This window comes from Propithecus coquereli, unplaced genomic scaffold (genome assembly GCF_000956105.1).
Source record: "Propithecus coquereli isolate 6110/MARCELLA unplaced genomic scaffold, Pcoq_1.0 Scaffold34, whole genome shotgun sequence".
NCBI lineage: Eukaryota > Metazoa > Chordata > Mammalia > Primates > Indriidae > Propithecus > Propithecus coquereli.
This window is the reverse complement of record NW_012149063.1, coordinates 9,456,736-9,479,597: the sequence shown is the minus strand read 5'-3', so window position 1 is coordinate 9,479,597 and position 22,862 is coordinate 9,456,736.

The window sequence follows — 22,862 nt, the reverse complement described above, 5'->3', positions numbered from 1 at the left end:
ATGTTAACAAAAATCAGTATTTCAGGGAAGGCACTGTTTGGTTCTTCTGCAGAATTGTGTTTATTAAATTTCACTTTGGTGTGTAGTCATGAACTTAATAGCCTTACGAGTCTAGCCTGGAGCACAATGTTGTCTTTACAGGCAGAGTGTTGAGGAGGATATTGTTTACCACATCATCAGGGTTTGGTTTCTAAAGACCTGGGGAGAATCCATTTGGCAAATAACCTAAGTAATGCAAGTGCCAGAATCTAGCCTTGTTCACCTGTGTCTCAATGTTCAGAACAGTACCTGGCATTTAGTGGGTGCTCAATAAGTATTTTCTGTACAAACAAGGAAAGTTCACCCCCTAGCAGAGATAATATTTATCACTAGGAAGGCTAATTTAAAGTCATAATGGATTAAAGAAAAATTATAATAAGATCCAGACTGATTTTAGTATGACTTTAAACTTTATTTGGACTGATTTTTTTTTACTGATTTTTATTTTTAAGCAATCCAGATAGAATTTAAAAAATTAATAGCTGAGCTAGGAGAATATCCTTTTTCCTTATGTGAGGAAAAGCTTCTTTCAGGCAGGTGGATGAATTTGTTATTACCTGCCAAGAACTATTCCCCAAGCTATAATTTTTCCATTATGGTAATAAAAAAGTTGTACTTTTATCCATGTATTGAAACAGATTTCATTCATAGATAGCTCCCCTTCTTTGGCATGTATCCATGCTATTCAAGGGCTTTCTGAAGTTTTATAACTTCAGCTGCAAAAATTAATTTTCACTGTCACAAAAATGGCTATGCTATGGTCAATGTCACTACAATGAACTGGTAGACTCTGTGCTTCAAATTCTGTTTTTAGAACGAGGAGGGGTAGAAAAAAACAATTTTATAGAATTAGTTGACCAAGGTTCTTGACAAATCTTTTTTTTATTTTTTAATTTTTTTTGAGATAGGGTCTCACTCTGTTGCCTGGGGCTGGAGTACAGTGGCACAATCATAGCTCACAGCAACCCCAAACTCCTAAGCTCAAGGGATCCTCCTGCCTCAGCCTCCCGAGTAGCTAGGACTATAGGCATGTGCCACCACGCCTAGCTAATTTTTAAATTTTTTTTAGAGAAGGGGTCTTGCTACATTGCCCAGGCTGGTCTTGAACTCCTGGCCTCAAGCAATCCTGCTGTCTTGGTTTCCCAAAGTTCTGGGATTGGCTGACAAATCAATTTTATAGTAGAGATAATTGGCATATACTTTCATTCAGATGAGTGACTAAAGTGTAAATCATGAATTTTTTTCTGGCATAATATTTTTAGCACATATAATTATAAGGGTGGCATTTATTTTCTGAAAGACATCAGGTGGGCCACATCACTTTTTTGGACTCTTGCCTCCTCATCTTTAAAAGGAGAGGGTTGGAAGAGATCATCATGAAGATTGTTTCCAAAAAAGATTGAATTAAACATCCATAGACAATGGAAATATTACACAGAATGAAGGGCTTACAGACAGATTTTGCTTGGCATTGTTTTTGTTTTTATTTTCACCACTCTTTCAACTGAGGTTGGAGAATCCAATCTTCAACAGAGATGGGGGATTGGGCTTTTATTTTCCATGGAATTTAGACCTGTGTTATCCTTTACTTTTGTATCTTCAGTTGTCTGGAGAGAACCATCTTATCAGCTGGGCCAATAAGATCATTAATGGAAAACAGTGTTGTGCACCAGTAGATCTTTACTCCCTGATCAATAGTTATTTACTTCTGAGGGGTCATAGCTTGGTTAATATAGCTGAATAATTTTATTGATAGATAACATAACAATGAAAAATAAAGTTTAAAATAGAAGATGAATGAATATAACACTTTCTTCAGGCATGAATATTATTATTTGAAAACTGCAATAGCTGCCGGAATGTTGAAAGGGCAGACAACAAAAGCATTGAATAATTGTCCTAGGACTATAATCAGACTTCCATTATTGACCTCTGTTAATATTCTACTGTAACTGTCTGCTAAATTGGTTCCTTGGGGCTTGAAATATACAGTGATGTTATGAGTTCCTATCGTAAATTGCCACACAGTAAAGTAGCAAGTCTCTGAAATAGTGTTGGCCCTAGTTTGATCAATACTCAATTCAAAGCAGTGCAATAGGCAACTGTTTCCATAGAAACATTGATGTCACAGAGGTTGAACAGCGGCTGTTACAACAAATCATTTCCTTTGAGCAGTTGTAATTGACTATATGTACAGTTTGCTGTCACTTGAGACCATTTACATCAAGCAAGTAACAGAACCACATTAGTTATTCCAGGAGTAAGAGGGTTAGCTCTTCCTTTTGTGGCCTTACAAATACCTAGGAGGATATTGCCATAGCAACCAGCAATATAACAGGATGAAAATTGAGGTAGCTAGCTACCTTAATGCAGTAGTAGCCTTCTTTTGGAAGCTACCAGGTAGTTTTAATAAAGTTTACGTAGTTATTACATTAACACGAATCCTTTGCACGCCACAGTGATGACTTGGTTCCTTTCTCACATGCATCACCAATAACACCGACATTTCAATTCCATTTGTACTTCATTTCCTGTTCCTCACCTTTAATTTTCCTCAGCATCTGGCTGCTAAGACAGTACATACACACATCTAGCAAAATTTTGTTTGCTACCTAAGAGCTCAGCTCTGGAGAAGCATTGAAGTCGGAAGATCTTCAGACTTGAAAAGTTGAGATTACGAGAGAAAGAATCTTTTGGCAAGAAGTTAGTTTTTTACTTTGGCTAACTGATATCTAGGTTTTAAGGACAGGAAAGAAAACAGAAACAGATGCAACTTAGCTTAACTTTGTGGTGTTCCCTCAGGCTAAAAGTCACCACCAGAATCGAGTTTCATAGTCTAGAATTCTTCACATGGTCCCACTACATTACCATAGTTTTTCTGGGATTGCTGTGTCCAGTGACACATTTTGAAATATTCCATGTACTTCTGGGGAAATGAAGAATTTGTGTGTCCTTTGGTAGGTTAACTGGCAGAAAATGGTCTTAAGGTGTCAAACTCCACGCCAAATCAAAGATCATAGGCTAATGGGAGTATTTCTAGAACTGTGAGAGTTAAATCTGCCCAGATGGAATATCTGGTTTCCTGAGAATCTTGCAAGCATTTCCTCTGAGTTTTAAATGGTAGGTGAAATTATCAAGAGTGAGAAGCTGGACTGGCATTAACACTGTGTTTGTTGATATTTGCAGTGGTGTCAGGGAGAGTGAATCTACTGGGTATGTCAGAGTCTAAACAAACATTTGCAGTCACAGCCTGGAGATCAGGCTTTATGTGCAAGCTGGCTGGGAAGAACAAGCATTGCCTGCCTTAGCCATAACTGCAGGTATGATTAGCAACACTGTCATCTTGGTATCTCTGGGAAAGAAAAAATATATATGGTCATCAATGAAGAAAGGAGGTATTTGCTTGGAAAGGATTTTCTAATACAAACCCATAATGATCAGCCTATAGATTTTTGATCAGTCTGCTCTATTCCTCAGGGTGAATCCTCAAAGGTAATAAAATTGAATTGCAATCAGTATTCTTTGATACTAGCCTGCCACCGACTGTTATTCACCTTGAACTAGAGAGCAACTATTTATAAGATAGTTTAGAGACACAAATCCAGTAAATTACTACTCTGTTTGGCCTTAAAAGAATGTTTGACTTGAAGCATAGAAATGGCAATAAATCTTATAAGAATAATTTACAAGACAACATAGTGAGTGGTGATCCTCCGGTTACAATGGGTAAAGAAAGATTTGAAAGGAAAAAGTATTCCCTACCCCCCTACTCCCTACCTGAGGTCAATGAACTCTTCCCGGGCCCTGCATACAGGAAATTTAGTAATGGCACCTGGACGTCCCGAGAGAGAAGGGAAACAGCTGCCCTTTGCACCTCTGCCCTTTTCTGGAGCAATTCTTTTTTCATAGCTGGCCATCTTTCCTCTGGCAACATGGCTTGGCCAATGGAGAAAGAGAATGAATCAGCCCTGACTGGGTACCCAGAGGGGTCTGTCAGTCAACAACCAACAGCTTTTCACAAACACATCCTAGACAGAATGGCTGGCTGGCTGGCTGGGGTGCGTGTGTGTGTGTGTGTGTGTGTGTGTGTGTGTGTGTGCGCGCTCGCGTGTGTGTGTGTGTGTGTGTGTGTGAGAGAGAGAGAGAGACAGAGAAAGAGAGAGAGAGAGAACGAGAGAGAGTAAGAGAATGTGAAAAGCACTGTTCATTCTAGTTGAATGTTGTAGTTTCTAATCAGGTATTTGGGTCAGCCTTGATATATGCAAAATTTTACTGATTAACATATATTGGGGCAATAAACCTTAATTTTATTAATAAGTTCAAAGATTCTAGTGGATAAAAAACAATATAATAAAATAGAATAAAAAAGAAAGAAAATCAGGAGAAATGAGTTATAATTTTGGCACCTTTATTTGCTGGTTTAATATCTATGTTTCATTTGCTTCACGTGGAAATGAGGAATATCTTCTCCCACCTCCCTCAGATAAAGCCCTAATGAGAGATTTGTACATGACAGATAAAGGGTACAGATATTTCAGTAGGACCCCTGCACCCAAGTTATAGACTTAAAATCCCATTAGATTTGTTATTCTCAAGCCTAGGGGAATATAAGAAAGCACTCCAAACCCATTGCTTCTTTTTTTCCATTTTATATCTCCATAATTTAAAAATAGTCATATAAAGGAATGGAATATTTAAAAACAGTTTCCTTGATTACATGAGACTAGTTTCTTCTTAAGTGATTTAATTTTTGATTTCTGAAACTCATAGGAACACCAAGACTATCTACAATATTGCCAACATAAATTTGTTGTTAGACTATCTATAACCAAAGATTACTCCATTTGAATTTGATTAACTCTAATCAGGTAATATCTACCTTAGCTGGTTGTCAAGATTAAGCAGAATAGAGCTTCTAAAGTATACAATTTTTGTCCAGTGAAGTATCTGAGCGTAAGTATTTCTTCAGTGGCTGTGGCTCTTTCATTTCAGGGCTGTTATCCCAAGCATCAGTTTCTATTGTTTTGTGCGGCTGGAAAAGATACGGGGGAGGAGTTGAATCTGTATAGACCCCATATTTCTTTGTTGACTAAATCTCTGAAATTTTTCTCTTTTGACAATTTTTTTGTCTGTTTTGGAATGGAGAACAGATAAATAAAATCAGGTTAAAGAGCCCACGTAGCTGGGTTTCTGCTGGTCAATATGTTGGCATCATCATCATCATCATCACCATCAGACATAGTAGCACTCTTCTGAAATAGTGTGGTGTGCCTAAAGGATGGCTTTTTGGTGGTGGTGAGGAGGAGGGATGTTGTCTTTTAAATATTTTATGCAATATATGCAATATTGACTTAATTTTTCTCAGTTCATCACCTTCAATATTTGTGGCTCCGTGGGACTAGTGTTAGCCAGTCAGGTCTGGCCGCCTGTTGCTGCTGGGTCCTGCCTCCTCCCTGGCATGTCCTAACTGCTCCTGCCAGCTGCTGTCCATCCTGTCATCTATGCATGCTTGGAGGTGAGTAAGGCCAAGGCACCAATGTCTCCCTGTTGCTGGCCCCACTGCCATTCTCAGTGTGCTTCATCTCTCTTCTGCCTTTGGCTCTATCACCCATCCCCATTCTTAAAAGCTTAAAAGCTTTCTCCCTCCCTTAGCTTCATGAATATCTCTCTTGGTTCTTCCTCTTCCTCTCTGACTCCTCCTCTCCCTCTATCATCTCTTAGATCTTTCCTTCTCCAGAAATCAGTCTTTGGCCCTATTCCTGCTCTACACTCTTTCCCTGAGAGACCCCATCCATTCCCATAGATTCCATTTCCCGGCAATGACTCCCAATCCTGTATCCCATTCTGTCAGTCTCCTTGTGGGATGGATTCTCAGACATCTGAACTAAGTCAATACAGGAGGTAAACCAAGGTGGAAGGCCACTGTGAGGGATTTCATCAGGACTTTTGGAGTCTATGCTTGGAGTAGGGTGGGTGTCTGTGTAGGAGAGAGTACTTGAGGGGCGTGGCAGAGCTTATAGCAGATGGCTGAGGCCTGCAGCAGCTCAGAAGTCTCTGACTTGTTAGCAGTTATCATTATTACCATTAGTAGTAGCAATGCTTTATGGAAATATAAATACCCTTTAAGATAGTAACATTTTAAATTATTTACAAGTAATCCTTTAAAAAGGATGATCTCATCACCTTCTGTGAATGAGAAAATGCCTGGATGGCCAAAAAGTATATGAAAAAACAAACAAACAAAAAGCTCAGCATCATTAATCATCAGGGAAATGCAAAATAAAACAACAATGAGATCTCACTTTGTACCAGTTAGAATGATTATTATCAAAGAGATGAAAGATAAGTGTTGGTGAGGATGCGGAGAAAAGGGAGCCCTTGCACACTGTTGGTGGGGATGTAAATTAGTACAGCCGTGATGGAAAACAGTATGGAAATTCTTCAAAAAATTAAAAACAGAACTACCATATAATCCAGCAATCCCGCTTCTGGGTATGTATCCAAAGGAAAGGAAGTCAGTATGTGGAAGAGATATTCGCACTCCCATGTTCACTGTAGCATTGCCCACCACAGTCAAGGTATAGAATCAACCTAAGTGTCCATCGACAGACGAATGGATAGAGAATGGATAGAGAAAATGTGATATATATATATATATATATATATATATATATAGTGTGTGTGTGTATGTATATATACATATATATATATACATACACACACACATTGAAATGCTATTCAGCCTTTAAAAAGAAATACTGTCATTTGTGACAACGTGGATGAATCTGGAGGACATTACGTTAAATGCAATAAATCAGACTCAGAAAGACAAATACCACATGATCTCACTTATATGTGGAATCTAAAAAAATTGAACTCACAGAAGCAGAGACTAGAAGAACCATGGTTATCAGAGGCTGGGGTGGGGTGGGGTGGGGTGATGGGCTGGACTGGGGAGATGCTGCCCAAGGGTACAAAATTTCAGTTAGACAGGAGGAATAAATTCAAGAGATCTCTTGAACAACATGTATACTATAGTTAATAACAATGTATTATATACTTGAAAATCACTAAATGTCTGGAGATGATACCCGGACAGTGCAGAAGGTGGAGCCAGGGGAGCCAGGGAGGTCAAAGAGCAGCCTTCCCAACATCCCCACCCAGGTGACGTCATCCTCCCAGGTGAGCACGCAGTATCCTCCACCCAGCCCTGGTCTTCAGTGCCTCACTCCCACGGCTGATGGCAGAACCACCTTCCCGTCATTTCACTGGATCTCCAGTCACAGACCATTGCTCCTGCTGGAAGACTAGTGCTTTTCTGAACAAGGTGATATTATCCTGTTGACAACATGCAGTTCCCCCAACTGGGTTTTCCACTCCTTTTTATACTATTAATATTTGCAGACCTCTCAAGGAGAGACCAGATTCTTGGGAGAGAGAACATGATTGGCTCACTTGGGCCATGTCCTCCTTTTTTTTTTTTTTTTTTGAGACAGAGTCTCACTGTGTTGCCCTGGCTAGAGTGCCATGGCATCATCCTAGCTCACAGCAACCTCAAACTCCTGGGCTCAAGCTATCCTTCTGCCTCAGCCTCCCGAGTAGCTGGGACTAAGGCATGCGCCACCATGCCTGGCTAATTTTATATATGTATATTTTTAGTTGTCCGATTAATGAGACGGGGTCTCGCTGTTGCTCAGGCTGGTCTCGAACTCCCGAGCTCGAACGATTTGCCAGCCTCGGCCTCCCAGAGTGCTAGGATTACAGGCATGAGCCACCACGCCCGGCCAGTGTCCTCCTTTTTTTGAAGGAAGATGATGTGGTACAAACATAGCTGCTATGGGTTTACCCTGGAGGGTGAGGCAGACACCTCCCAGACAAAGTGGTCATTGAGGTCAGAGCAGATATTTCACAGGTCTCTTCTACACTTAAACAAATTAAAAATATAAATAATGTCATTTCTGTGTTCTTCATTTAATGCCTTGATGTCCAATGCATTATCAGTTGGGCATATGTCTTAAGTCATTTTATCCAGTAGTGGTAATATTTAAAATGTTTCCAAGGGAGCAGACATGTGAGTCTAATGCTAAAACTATCTGTGTGACTTTGGACAAGTCACCTGAATTCATAATTAGTCTGATGCTAACGGCTCTTGGGCAAAGACTGGACTCCACATTGGTTGGGGTCAGTCTATGACATGAGTCAATCAGCCTGGGGCCAGAAGTGCCCATCTGTAACCACAGGCAAGATAAATGATTCAAATAGAGGTTGCATTCAGGATTTTACTGAAGGTTGATGAGCGTTAGCCTGCAGTTAGTACGAGCTAATAATCTAAGGCCTTGCTGGGTAGTGATGGGGTTAGGGGGTGGTGATGGTATACTTCAGGGATTTTTAATTATTCTTACTAGTATTATATTGCGATACATTTATAATAGAGATTCCCATATAATGACTACTTGCCTGTTTGGGACAGGAAGAAAGTTTTTACAGAATGAGGTTTTTCATACCCAGTTTTGTTTTGTGTATGGACATTTTGAAGGATAGCTTGTAATCATGACCATATAATAATATATCCCTTATGAAACTAACTGGAATTGAAGAATGACCTGACAAGTTGGTTTAGGTGTAAAAAATTTTTACAGCTTGGCCATAAGAATGAGATGATCTTTCCTTTCTCAAGACTTGCATGCAGCATGGCTTTGGAAATAGCCAGGTAATCTTCCTGGGGCAAAATGAACCTTCTCAGGCCCTATGTCATCTTTGTGATCCTGACATAAAAAAAGAAGAAACATCACAATGGAAGTGAATAATTTCAGGTGAAGGAAATTTCAGTTTTGGATACTCAGGATAATGAAAAGAAAGACATTACAGGAAGAGGAAGAGGAGAGGGCCCTTATTTTGTCTGAGGTTTGCTGAACTAGTTTGGAACTAGTTCTGTTATTTCTATTAAATAATTTAGTGGGATGGCTTAGGGGTGACTTCTATCTTCAAGGTTTTAATTGCTGTATTGGCTGTGGTCTAAATCAAATACTTACACAGAAGGCTGGGAGATAATTTGCATTATTAGTGTCAGAATAACCTTTATAGATATTTATTGAATAATTAATATGTGATAAGCAGTATTCTAACATTTTGCATGTATTGACTCATTTAATCCTCAAAACAAACTCCCATAATAGGCATTATTTTTATCCCTGTTTTTCTAATGAGGAAACCACAGAATGGTTAAGTCAGGTGCTTGAGGTTGTACTGGTGACAAGGTTTGGGACCAGTGTTCGAATTCCAACAGTCTGACTTCGGAGCTGAAGCACTTCACCACCATACTCAACTCCCAGGAACTATTTTGGCTCTGGGAAAGTTAATTAACCTTTATGTCCAATTCCTTTGTTTTTAAAGGGCTGTAACAGCATTTCCTGCCTCTCCAGCTCAGAGAAGTGTTCAGAGATTAATGGCAGTGTGTGTCCATTTCAGCCTCTGTGGGTCTCTCCCTTTATGCACCAAGATCCCTTTGAAGTCAATAAAAGGACTATGTGTGTGTGAAGGGAAGCAGGGGCCTTGGCAGGTGAGGGGATGTGTAGATATTGCAGGAACATATATAAATCACTTTTATTTTCTTGGAAAACGATCTATATAAACATCAAGTAGCATGAAATGCTTTGTATTGTGTGTTTGCAGATAACATTCTCCCATATGTGAAATTCTCATTTGGAAGTCATAATCCATAGAAAATACCCTAAGGGAATAATTTTATGTTTCTAGTGTTTACTCCTCAGGTAATTCACAAGCTTCTCAAGGCAGGAACCAAGTCAGATTCATCTTTATTTTAAAGGGTTTCTTATCTTCCCCTCCTTACTCTCCTTTTGTACCTGCTTTGACACATGGTACATAGTAGGTGCTCAATAAAACTAGGAGAATTGGATTTTGTGTAGTAAATTTCTCAATAGCTTTACTCCTAATGAGTCAGGCCACCTGGAAGGGCAAGAACTCTTTTGGGAGAATTTTGACAGAGCAATTTAAAACACTATTTATAAGAGAAAGAGAGTGTGTGGAATTGAAGCCAGATGTTAGGAAATATGAAAACCCAGAAATTGTCTTTCAGGGGCAAAGCTGCCACCTTTCTTTACAGATTTTGAATATTTGGGGTGATCTAGACCCAGTTATAGCCAGGAGGAGGGGGGCTGAGAGGGAAAGAGGTGGTCCCCCTTCTGGGCTCAGACTTCACGACTGGAGCATGGAAGCAGTGAGGAAAACCATTCACCATGGATGGAGTGCAAAAGAGAGCATGTTGGCACACTTTTAAGATGGATCTGGCAGACACAGTCTGTGACCCAGGAAATTGGCACTACAAAACTTGTTAGCCCAGTTAAATTTTCTTAGACAGAGTAATATCTCCTAAGGATTCTCACAACAGGTCTGTTTTTTAGATGTTAACCTATCAACATGTCCACCTGTTGTAAACAGTGTCTAATTAGGCCAGCTCTCTGACCATTCTGTCATATTCACTTTCAAATTTATCAAGTCAAGGGATGTAAAACTCTCCTTAGAATACAAGAAGTAACTTGTATTCTCCCAGGAATTGAGACTTAATACCCAGGGAAGTTTCATCCTTGGCATTCATCATTCCTGGAGCTAATTAATATGGGTCCTTGTTTTCCTTATTTTCCTAAGGAAGAAAAAATAGTCATAGCAATTTCAACTCCCAGTGACAGAGAAGATTATTGACTTTCATTTTCATTGTTAATCAATTAATCAGTAAATCAATCAATATATTTTGTACCTGTTCTGTAAAAGTCATCATGCTACAATTAAATTCAGTGTTAAAAGAATAATTTAAGGGTAGGGTGTGCTTCAGGAATGTAGGTCAGATCATCATTGGAAAACTTATTCATAGAACAAGGGAAAAAAACCATAAATCAATATTCAATCTTAATAAAATCTCTTAGCTAAATGGGATCATAATGATATTACCTAAAAATAATAAAATAGTAGCTATCTGAAGACAACAGCTAGAGAAATTTGCATACAAAGAAGAAATGAGGAAAGATGTCCACTTTCACCAATATTTAATATTGTTTGGCAGTCCTAGCCAATGCAATCAGACAAGGAAAGGGAATAAGAGGTATAAGTATTAGAAATAAAGTAAAAACATTTTTCTTTGCAGATAGGAATCAAATAAAGGACTATTAGAATCAGGAAGAGAGCTCAAAAAGTGGTGGTTAGAAGTGTACAAGCAAACAAAAGATTAGCCTTTTTAATTGACACTTTTGTATTCTGATTGAATGGAATGAGGAATTCCATTAACAATAGCAACAAAATAGAATATTTGTAGAAATAAGCACCAAGAAAAGTGCAAGCCCTAAATTAAAAGATATGTATATATATTTATTTCAACTGCAAGAAATAAAAGAGGATGAACAGAAATATAATGATAGACATACAGATATGTAGATATAAAATACCATGTTCCTGGATGGAAGGATTCAGTATTGTGCAGAGGTAAAAATTTAATACAAATGCAAATGCAGTCAAAATTCTAATGGGACTTTTTGAAACCTGACAAAAATGATCATGTAATGCATTTGGAATTACACAAAAATAGCCTAGAAAAAATTTAACAGAGTAATGGGAAAGATGCCCTAAAAGAGATAAAAATGTATTTTAAAGATTCACTAATTAGAGCAGTGTGATGCTTGCCATAAAAAATAGAGATAAATCAATGGGCCAGAATAGAAACCTACAGAACAGATCCAGGTATTTATGAGAATTTAATATATCATAAAGGTAAAATAGAAGGATGGTTATTCAAATAAAAGACATTATCACAACAGGCTAACAACATTTGGGGGAAAAGTTTAGATCCTTACCTCACACTTTACATGGAAATAAATTTCAGATAAATTAAAGATTTTGATGTGAAAAAAATAATATTATTAGAGAGCTAGAAGAAAAGATGAATATTTTTATAATATTCTAATAGGAGGAGACCTTCCTAATATAATACCAAAGGCCAATACCACAAAGTTTTGATAGATGTAAGTACATAAAAATTTAAAACTTTAGTATTAAAAAAAATACCCTAAGTAAGGTTTCCAATGCTCCATGAATTTGTTTGTATTAATACTATCCAGCTTATACTAGACCCGATGATAAAATTTTCAGGAATTTTTCAAGATGGTTGTTAAATAGATTCATCATTAAAAATTTTGTTATATGTACTTTTAATTAAATTGCATTAAGAACAAAGGTAAAAAAAATATACATTCTCTTCTTAATTACTTTACTACATTTTGATATTATCTATGCTCTTGAGTTATTTATGTCTGTTGTATCTGTATGGTAGAAGCATAATATAATATAATCAGATTACAGGGAGGAAGACAACTGGAACCAGGGACTAATGCCACCAGCATCTTCCATCTCTATCCCTTGTCCTACTTTGCTTCTTTCTGCATGTCAACATCATCCCCTCTTCCTACAGACCAGTTTCTTTACATGGTTGGGACATGGTAGTCAGCAACTATTAGACCCCTCTCTTTAATTTCATTGCTGGAGCAGCATGGAGGCACTAAGACTTGCTCTCTTATCTCAAAATAAAAATATCCCAGCAAGCACTGGGCTGGGCTGGTCATAACAGCCAGAGTGTTCACTTGATGCCTGATGCAGGTTTGGCTCAGTGGCTGATGCTAGACATGTATTAAGTGGAAGGTAAGGGGCTAGCAGAATATGGCCAACACTTTTTTGATACAAATATTAGAAGGAGCATTTCGTAGAGAAGCATTTTGTTCTGAGCAGACAAAAGAAAGCAATTCCATGACTCTTGAGTTTCTGCCCTAAGTTTTATGCAATTTTTGGAAAGATCTTTCCTTGAATGACAGAAGCTTGTAAACCACAAGGAATTGGGTCCTATTTAAGCCCAAAGCCTACATTATTTTAAAAGTGATCATGGAGATTTGGGGATACAGAGATGCTTTTGTCTTCTCCTCTAAACTGATACTCCTCTACCAGTCTTCACTGCCATTGTCAGTTGAATCCATAACCTCTGAAATCCTTTTATTTTTGTGTTTTTACTAACATACTAATTTAGTATTTCAGGAATCACAAAGAGAAAAACTATTACCATTCTTCTATCTAATCTCCCAAGCACTTACCATAGACTTGAAATTAGTGAGCATTTATTGAGCATTACAATATACCTTAGTGTGATACCCACCAAAATAACAAGTAACCCCCAGAGCCCGCACCTACTGGGAGACTTGATGTGTGCTATCCAATGTCTGTTTCGAGCTGAGATCTGCTGTTGGCCGTGACAAGGAGAGAGAGTAGTCTCCTTACTTGAGGATCCCTGTGTCGGAGAGTCTGATGAGACCTGTCCCCAGTGAAGACTGATGAATTCAGGCATGAAATTAAGCCTGGCACATAGACCATGGACCTCAATGAAGCCTTAAGGTGCTTAAAGAAAACTAGACAGTGGACCTAAAAGGAAATCAATGTATTTGTGCCATCGTTCTAGCTTCGTGCTGTGGGGATTTTATAATCTCTGATGTTCAACAGAGGGACGATTATTGCTTCCTCCTGTCTTTATTTATGCTCTGCTTACAAATAAAAATCCATATACAAGGAAACATCCCAAGGTTCTCTTAACACAGACAAAATGACCGTTCAATTTAGGTTATGGCCAGATGTTTGTAGGACTAAGTTATGACCAGTGGTTGAGGATTATGGAAATTCAAGAGCATCTTGAATGATGGTATTTGTTATGCTTCATCTGCATGTGTTGGTTTTGGGAAGAAATTGTCTAAAAGTATAGGCCGACTGAAGTATTTTTATCCAGCTATGGAAAGAGTTAAAAGAATGTATGAGGAGGGTGGGGTGGAGAGGAGAGTATTCAAGGTGGAGAAATTCTAATTTTATGGACATAGTGGTAGTTTCAGGGGCTTGGTAATTTTGGCAAGCTCACGACAGGCTGATACACTCAAGCTAGCTTTTACAGGCCACTGTAGCAAGGCAGGGTTTGGGTCTCTTCCTCTGACTTTGAAAACAGATACTGCTCCAGGCCAGAGATGTCAGTGTATATAGTTAACTGTTATGGATCTTACAATAAAAATTTGTTGAAGGTCATTAAACACTCATCTCTCTATGTTTATTACTTTAGTCTTTTATTTGTTGGTAGACATGGATCGTTTGATGTCAATTACCACCACACTTGGCATTTTATGCAGTAAAGGTCCTTATGGTTCTTGATGGGTAAATAAACAAGCTAGTGAAAAGCTACAGGGACAGTGGTTCTTGCGTTTCTTCACTTAACAGCCTGAAACAAGAGGAGAAGGGCCTCTGCAGTTGTGTCTTCTGTGAGTGGTGCCTTCGGCCTGAAGCCACCGTCCTGACCTGCCCCCCTCTGCTGCTCCCTATGTGCATATGTTAAATGCTGCAATGACCTTGGCAACTCTAGGTGAATTAGGACTGGTCATTCCCTTTCTTTTTATTTTTTTTTTAAACTCATCATATAGCATGTGTTTATAGGACATGCTACTTTCTTTTGCGCTATATGAAGAGAGAAATTTATCCTCTTGTTCAGAGTACGATTGTTTTTTCACTTATTTTAGGATTGAGATCAGGATATTTTTTCTCTTCCTCCCTCTCTCTCTAGATGGCATATTTAATTCAGAGTGAACTTTCTTGCATCAAGCCCATTTGAAGATATTTTTGTTTAGCTTCTCCCTAACAACACACATGATTAGATGTTTTCTTATCTTCCCACAATAGTCAGTAAGCCTAAACTAATATATTACTCCCTTGGAGTGTATATCTTGTGCCTGTCTTTGTGCTAAATGTCCTACCTACAGGATCTAATACTTCATGACAGCCCTATAGTGTAGGTACTAATATAATCCCCATTTTATAGGCGAGAAAACCAAGGTAATCACCTGCTCAAGGTTACACAATTAATAAGAAGCAGAACTGGGATTCCAAATCAAATTAATCAAACTTGCCAGAGAGACCTTTGACTGCTTTTCTGAACAGTTCAAGCTTTATTACTTGCATGTCTGATGTATCAATTGCTCTGAAAACAATATTAAAATGTATATAATACTTGGATAATTTTCAAATGATAATAAAAAATGTGCTCAACTGTAAATGATATCTGCCATAATCTATTCTTGCTTTAGTGTTTTATAAGATTCTGCAGAATCTTACTCCACTTCACGACCATCATTATGAAACATCAGTTATCCTGAGGACACAAAAGGATGCTGAGTAATGGAAACTTTTGTTTTAAAAAATCCAGATAAACCACAGCAAACCCTTATATATAATACGTTTTTGTTTTTGTTTTAATTCAATGCTGTGAAGCTAAAGAGGAAAAGGATGGGTTGTTCCTGAGTTCCAGTTGAATAACTTTTAAAGAAAATGTAATGAGCTTAATGTTGAGGAATAGATAGCCTGCTTACATTAAAATAATCATTTTTCCTATTTTTCTGGAACTCTATTTCTCAGTAGTATTTTTCTTTGTATATTTGGTCATGTAATGGTCATAACATAGTATGGTGAACAATTAGCATTTGTTTTAAAAAGAAAAATAGGCCAGGAACCAATTTTATCTATTTAGTCATTAGGTTTATTAAATATCCACTAGCTAAAAGCTAATAATAATCTATACTGTCAAATATATAGATCATTTTGAAATTACACCTAATAGTCAAAACATAAACTTTCTCTTAAAAGGAAAAATGCTTCTGACTAAAGAAACCGTTCATCCAAGCCTATGACAAAGCCTGGGCATTTTAGGTCTCTACCCAGGAATACTCAAATGTATGTTTTGTGACTTCCTTTTGAAAATTAATTACAGCTTCAAGAAAGCAAAACAGTGAGCTAAACCATGCATGTGCCTTTGTCTTCAGACCTGGAACATCTTTCCCCTCAGTTAGCTGCAGCTCTTTCTTCTGTCACTATGTTCTTACTGCCCTTCTCTTTAGCACTCAGGTTACTTAGAGTAGATGGAATTCAGAGTTGATAAGGAGCTGACTAACATCATCACCTTTTATTTACAGGCACATTTGGCATATTTATTGGAACTGGCCATTTCATGAAAAATATCTCTCCTCTAACATTAGGTATAAAATGTTATTTGTCAACAGGTGATGAATTAATCCTCGTATTTAAATTCCTTTTATGCATTTAGGCGCATTAACATATCTAATGCATTTCTATTTGAAGTGAGTAAATCTTTAAGTGTAATATTCTATTACCCAACATAATTCTTTTAACCTTTTTATGTACATAAAAAGCTCACATTTATATTAAATAATTCTTTTCTTTCCCAAAATAGAAAATGAGGACCTAATATGGCATGTGCTGTACATTTCTCTCTACAATAGTCCATGATTGACCAAAGTCAAAGCTTTTTAACAACGCTGTATAGCTGATATTGTAAAAGAAGAAATAGCCAACTAGAATCATACCAATACTCAGCCAAGAAAATCCTTTAAAATGTCAATTGCTGTATAACAAGATGTGTATCTCTGCCGTCAGCTGAAATCTATCACTTATTTTCAACATTCTCTGGACAAGTCACCTTTTACATCTAACTTTCTTGATTTGTAAAATAATCATAATATCATGCTACTGTAATTGTATAATGATAACTTGGGATACTATTTTTAGTATCTTATCCAGTAAATGGGTAACAACAAATTCCAATTAAAATATATGTTTTTGTAGCATAAAACATCTCCCAGTAATGTTTTCTACTTAAATTAACATTTCTGGGAAAATATCACTTTCGCTTGCTTACCTTATAGAAAACTGGATCTATATTCAGAAGATTCAGGTTCCAGTTCTGACTCACCACCTAAGAGTTACATGACCTTGGCAAGTCACTTAGTTGTTTAAGATTGAGTTTCCTCTTATATATATATAGGCCAAACCTTACTCCCCAGCCTTTGCAAAAGTGTTTTGTATGTTGTAAAGGATATTTAAATGGAAGGTGTTAAACTAATTTATCTAAATATGTCATTCTTTAGGAATACTTTGGATGAACTACCTTCAATTCTTTAAGTAGCAGGAGCCAAGTTCTTTGCCTTTTTTCTTTGTATAGGGAAGATCTTATTGAGACAAATTCTGTTAGAAAAATTTTAAAAGAAGAAAAATCAGGTTTCGGATGAATGCCTCTTTGTTTAACTTAACAAAATTTAAGAGCAACAAAAGAATTTGGAAAGACCGTTGGCATTGTAATGGATTTTAACCTGTATTGTGCCTGCAAGTAGTAACTTTGGTTCTTAATTATTGATAAAAAACAGGATAATCTATAATAACCAATGTCTCACAGGTCTACAATGTTCTGTTTTGATTAGTGAGACTCAACCAGCAAGATGTAAGAAATTGAAGAATTTCTAGGCAGGGTGGTGGCTTAAGAGTATAGGTTTTAGAGTCAGCTAGAGTTGGGTTGAGTCTTTGCTTTGCAGTGTATAAATTGCATGTTCTTGGGTAAGTTATTTAAAGTCTCTAAGCTTCAGGTTTCTCATTTGTAAAATGGCCCAGCATATAGAGGTGTCAGAAGGATTACTTAAAATAATGTTAGCTCAGTGTTGAGCAGAATCCTGGCAGGTGGAAGTGCTCGTCCAATATATAGTAGCTATTTTTATAGTCTTCATTCTTTTTTTTTTTTTTCAAATTAATAGAGACAGGATCTTACTCTTACTCAGGTTGGTCTCAAACTCCTGAGCTCAAGTGATCCTCCTGCCTTGGGCTCCCAGAGTGCTAGGATTACAGGCGTGAGCCACCATGCCCAGCCCAATATAGTTTTCATTCTTAAGGGCCCACGAATGTAAGGGCATTTTACATAGGGAGGTCAAGATATGGCACAATGGAAGCTCCCACCAGTGAGCAGTTATAGCTCCTGTAGTTCTCCTTGAGGACTGGCCCCTGGAACAGAGACTAGTATTGGTTAAGCCAAGGCTAAATGATGATGGCACAGAGGCCCCTGTTTATAGCAAATTCCACTTATCAAAATTATTTTCTAAGGTAATCCTGTTACTTAAGCATTAAAGAGATCTTTAACAGTATAGAAACCCATACTTTCCATTAAGCTGTTCTACTGGAAATTGAATTTTAGGATAGATTGTCATAAACACAAAGATTAAATAATTATAAATGTTCATTGAAATAATCTTTGAGTTCTAAACCCTAAAAAATGGACATGAGTAGGGCAGCTGCATTTTATACAAAGTGGCCTTGGTATTCTATAAATTTATTTATGCGCACAGGATACACACATTACATTTGGTTATTTCTAGTCACCAAAGAAGCTCTTTGGGCTAAGTATTATTAATCTCCTTTTACAGATTGAGGAAACTGAGGTTTAGAGAGTTGAAGTAACTTAGCGAAGTTCAAATACAAAAAGTAGAGGAGCCAGAATTTGAATCCAATTGTGTTTGAGTAAAACAGTCCCATTCATTCTACCTTATAATCCCCACAGGTACATAATTCACTCTAGATCAGCTGACATGGAAAGGATGTCTTCCTCCCTTGCTTTGGTGTCCTTGGGTGGAATACATAGGCTGTCTATATGACAGTGAGCCTTAGTACAGAGAACCATATTGTACGCCAAAGTTGCATTCCAGAAAAATCCAGCTTACAGCCAAAAGACATATAAAAGGCAATTCTTTCCTTAAGAATGAATGAAATGGAAGGTCTAGATTCATTCCCACAACACTACCACCCACTACTTATAATCTATTAGCACTCCCCTATAACATTTTAAATGGCACTTAAAAGGTATTACATGACTAACAAAGAAATAATAAAATTATTCTTACTTTAAAAATGTCAACTCTGGAATAGATGGATGAATTTTGCACCAAAGGGAATGACCACGTAAACCCGTGTTATAGATGGAGTGTATTGGGCTGAGAGAGGGTATAAAGATTTTTCCACCTCCACATCCATCTCCGTCAACTCTGTATCTGTCCAAGCGATGACACACAGGGGAGCCTTTCTCCTCTTTATCTTTCTTCAAGACAATAAAGAAGGAATAAAGGTCCACTGAAGACTCGGTATGTACCTTCGCATGGAGAATCACACAATAACACATTGTGGCTTCTTACAACCATTTGCTGCATGACACTCTCCATACAGACGCAAAATTTCATTACTTAAAGCAAAATGTATCCTGTAGAAATGAACTATGTATGTGTAATATATAAAGTGTAGACTCTCCTTGTTTCTTTTAACATTTGCTGATAATATTACCTCTCTCTTGCCTCTATCCGTGTGTCTATCTCTATTGCCTCCTTTCTCATGTGTCTTTTGAGCTCTGTAGCAGCGGCAAAAACAACAGCAACTAAAACAACAACATCTGACATTTGTTGAACACATTATAAGGTTTATCATCTCCTTTTCTCTCCATAAACTTAATTATAAAAATTGTCATTCCCACATCGCAGATGAAAAGACTGAGGGCTTGGAAATTATCTGGTTATTAGGTATGTAGTAAATTCTGGTTCCCATTAAGATGAATTAAGCATACACTACTGAGTGATATTATAAGGCCTGAATAGAATGCATGGAGCAGTTATTTAAGAATTCTGAAAAATGAATAGTAGTAGGTGAAAAGCCAAAATTTGAAGTGTCACTAAATAGGCCATTGGTTTTTCTCTTTGGCTTGAATTCAATACAGCCCAAAACCCAGAAATGGGTGCCGTGTCACAGAGAGAAATTCAGGAGAAACCCTCTGCTTTTGGATTGAGAAGCAGGAGAGGGAACTCCTAACACTCAGAGAAAATGAGGGAGATCACACATTTTTCTTTTTTAAAAAATCTTTTCTCCATTATTTTGCACTCTAGTCTTCGAGCAATCCTGTGGTAGTAGCATGACTACGAGAGCCAAAATTTGCAAAGAGATGAACTTGCCTTTGATTTTTAGAGCTGCGGTCCTAAAAGAATTTTCCTAACAGGGCAAACTCCTATTGCTTTGCTATAGATTGGAGTAACTAAAGACCCAGCTTTCTGGCCAGAGGACTGAAGGTCCTCGGAATTATTTCACCAGAGATTTCTGTACCAGAAACTACTTGAAAGATTTGGAAAGTGACCCCTATAAAATTGTTTATGAACTCCAGGGCTCACCTTGAGCTGTGCAGGCATGGATCTCGTCCCAATCAGCATATATAATAGAATACTTTGAGAAATGAAGTAACAGATAGACTTCTGCCCAGGTCCCAGACTGGCCATGGGGTAGTCCACATATAGGATGGACCCGAATAGCATTGAAAAGCCTTCACAAATGGAACTGACATCAAAACTACAGCCCATAGGAAAAGAGTTGGAACTTGTAGCCTGAAATTAACCAGGTTGATTGCCTGGTGAAACAAAAATATCAACATTCTCCATACATTTAAATATATCCTAGAGTTTCAAAAGATAATGTTAAAAATGTCCAAGTGCAATTCAAAATTACTTGGTATACAAATAACCAGGGGAAAAAAATCTCAACTTACCTGGGGAAAAAACAATCAACAGATGCCAACTCAAAGATGACTTTGACCGTCTAATAATTTGACAAACACTTCAAAGCAGCTATCTTCCAGTTTTAGTTCCAAAATGTAGGGAGCTTAGAAGTCGCCACTCCTGATCTGACATCAAGGAAAAGCTAGATAAACTGAAAATTAATGACTTTTCTTGGACCCATCAGAGAATTGAGATCACAGGGCTAAACACTACCCTGAAATCTGAAGAGACAAATGTGTTCAGAGAGACACAGCTGAGATCTGCTTGCTTGGAGCAGAACCTGGTGGAGTCATAAACTGGTGGGGCCACTTAAATGGTAATTTTTACAAATTGTTGGAGATTGAATGAGTTATGAGAATGAGAAACTCCTGGTGCTGCAGTCTTTCATGGGTTTTATCTCTAGGAACCTCACCAGTTTCTCACAGTGAAGATCTGAAAAGGATCTGCTTGTGGCTTTGGCAGGGGGATAGGAAGAGTAATCATTGTGATTTAAACTCAGAGTCTTCTCTATAATAAAAGGCCACTTTTCAGGGCAAAGGACTTTGCTAGAGTCCTTTTGCAGCCAGGGAAAGGAAATTCCTCTTATTCGAACCCCCTCCAGCCTTCCTGTCTCAACTAAAGGGAAAATATCATAGTTCCCATGGGTCGAGGCTTTAAGGAAAGAAAATGGAAATACTGTATTTAGGGAAGGGAGTAGGGGGCAGGTGGGAAAAAAGGCTATAACAAGGAGAAATATTAATAATTGTGTTTATCACAGCCATGAGACATAGATCCATAAATGATGGAGATTTAATCAGAAGAGTATAGAATGTCCTTCCTCTTCTCGGCTTACCATCACACCAACAGGGCACCAGTGTAATAACAGTGGATTACAGCCAAAAGAACTGCTAAACACAGGTTCCTCTTAGCAGGAGTACTTAGAGGAATCGAAAGTCAAGAGGTGACAAAACAATGACACTAAAGGAATTTGAAGGTTCTGTCATCAGTAGTATAGCAGACATTAAACACAGCTCAACTCCTACCCAGATTAATATAAATCCTTGCATCTGAAGGCCTGTTTACCTCAGTTCCCATTACTCAATATGATGTGTGTGCTTTGAACAAAAAATTAAAAAGCAGGACAAAAGGCAACAAAAACAGTCTAAAAAATCATCAGAACAAGACTTGGATGTAATACATATATTGGAATTATCAGACAGGGAACTTAAAGTAACTGTGATTAAAGTGTTACAGGCTCTAATAAAAAAAGTAAACAACATGCAAGAACAAATGGGTAATGTAAACAGAGAGATCGAAACTCTAAGAAAGAATTAAAAGGAAATGCTATAAATAAAAAACACGGTAACAGAAATGAAGAAGTCTTAGATTGGCTCATCAGTAGACTTGACAGAGCTGAGAAAAGGATCAGTGAATTTGAAAATAAAGCAATAGAAACCCTCCAGAATGAAATGCAAGGAGAAAAAAAAAAATGAAACAAACTACAATGGAACAGAACATCCAAGAACTGTGGGAAAATATCACAAAGTATAGCATACACATAATTAGTATACCAGAATGAGAAGAAACAGAGAACAGAGTAGAAGAATCATTTAAAATAATAATGGCCAAAAACTTTCCAATACTAATGACAGACATTAAAACACACATCCAGAAAGCTTAGAGAATATCAAGTAGGATAAATACCAAAAAAAAAAAAAACCACATTAATGCATATCATATTCACACTGAAGAAAGCCAAAGACAAAATCTTGAAAGAAACTAGAGGAAAAAAACACCTCCTCTAAGGAGGAAAAGGATAAGGAATACAGTGGTATTCCTATACCAAATCATGCAAGCAAGAAGAGATTGAAGCAAAATAATTAAAAGATTGAAAGAAAAACACCACCAACCTAGAATTCTATATGCAGCAAAATTATCCTTCAAAGTGAAAGAGAAATAGAGTCTTTCTCAGATAAACAAAAATTGAGAGAATTTATTGACAGTAGACTTGTCTCACAAAACAAAAAAGTCATAAAATGTTTCTCAGATAGATGGAAGATAATATAGGTCAGAAACTCATGTCAATAGAAAAAAAGAAAAAATGTTAGAGAAATAATAAATGAAAATAAATCTTTCATCTTTCTTATTGTTAATTGATCTAGAAGATAATTGTTTAAACAAATAGTGATAACAATGTATTGAGTGATTACAGCATATAGATAAGTGAAATGAATAATGACAATGTCACAAAGGATGGGAGGGAGGAATTGGGAACTATAAAGTACCTACACTACACATGAAGTGCTATAGGGTTATTTGAAGGTGGACTTAGATTAGTTAAAAATT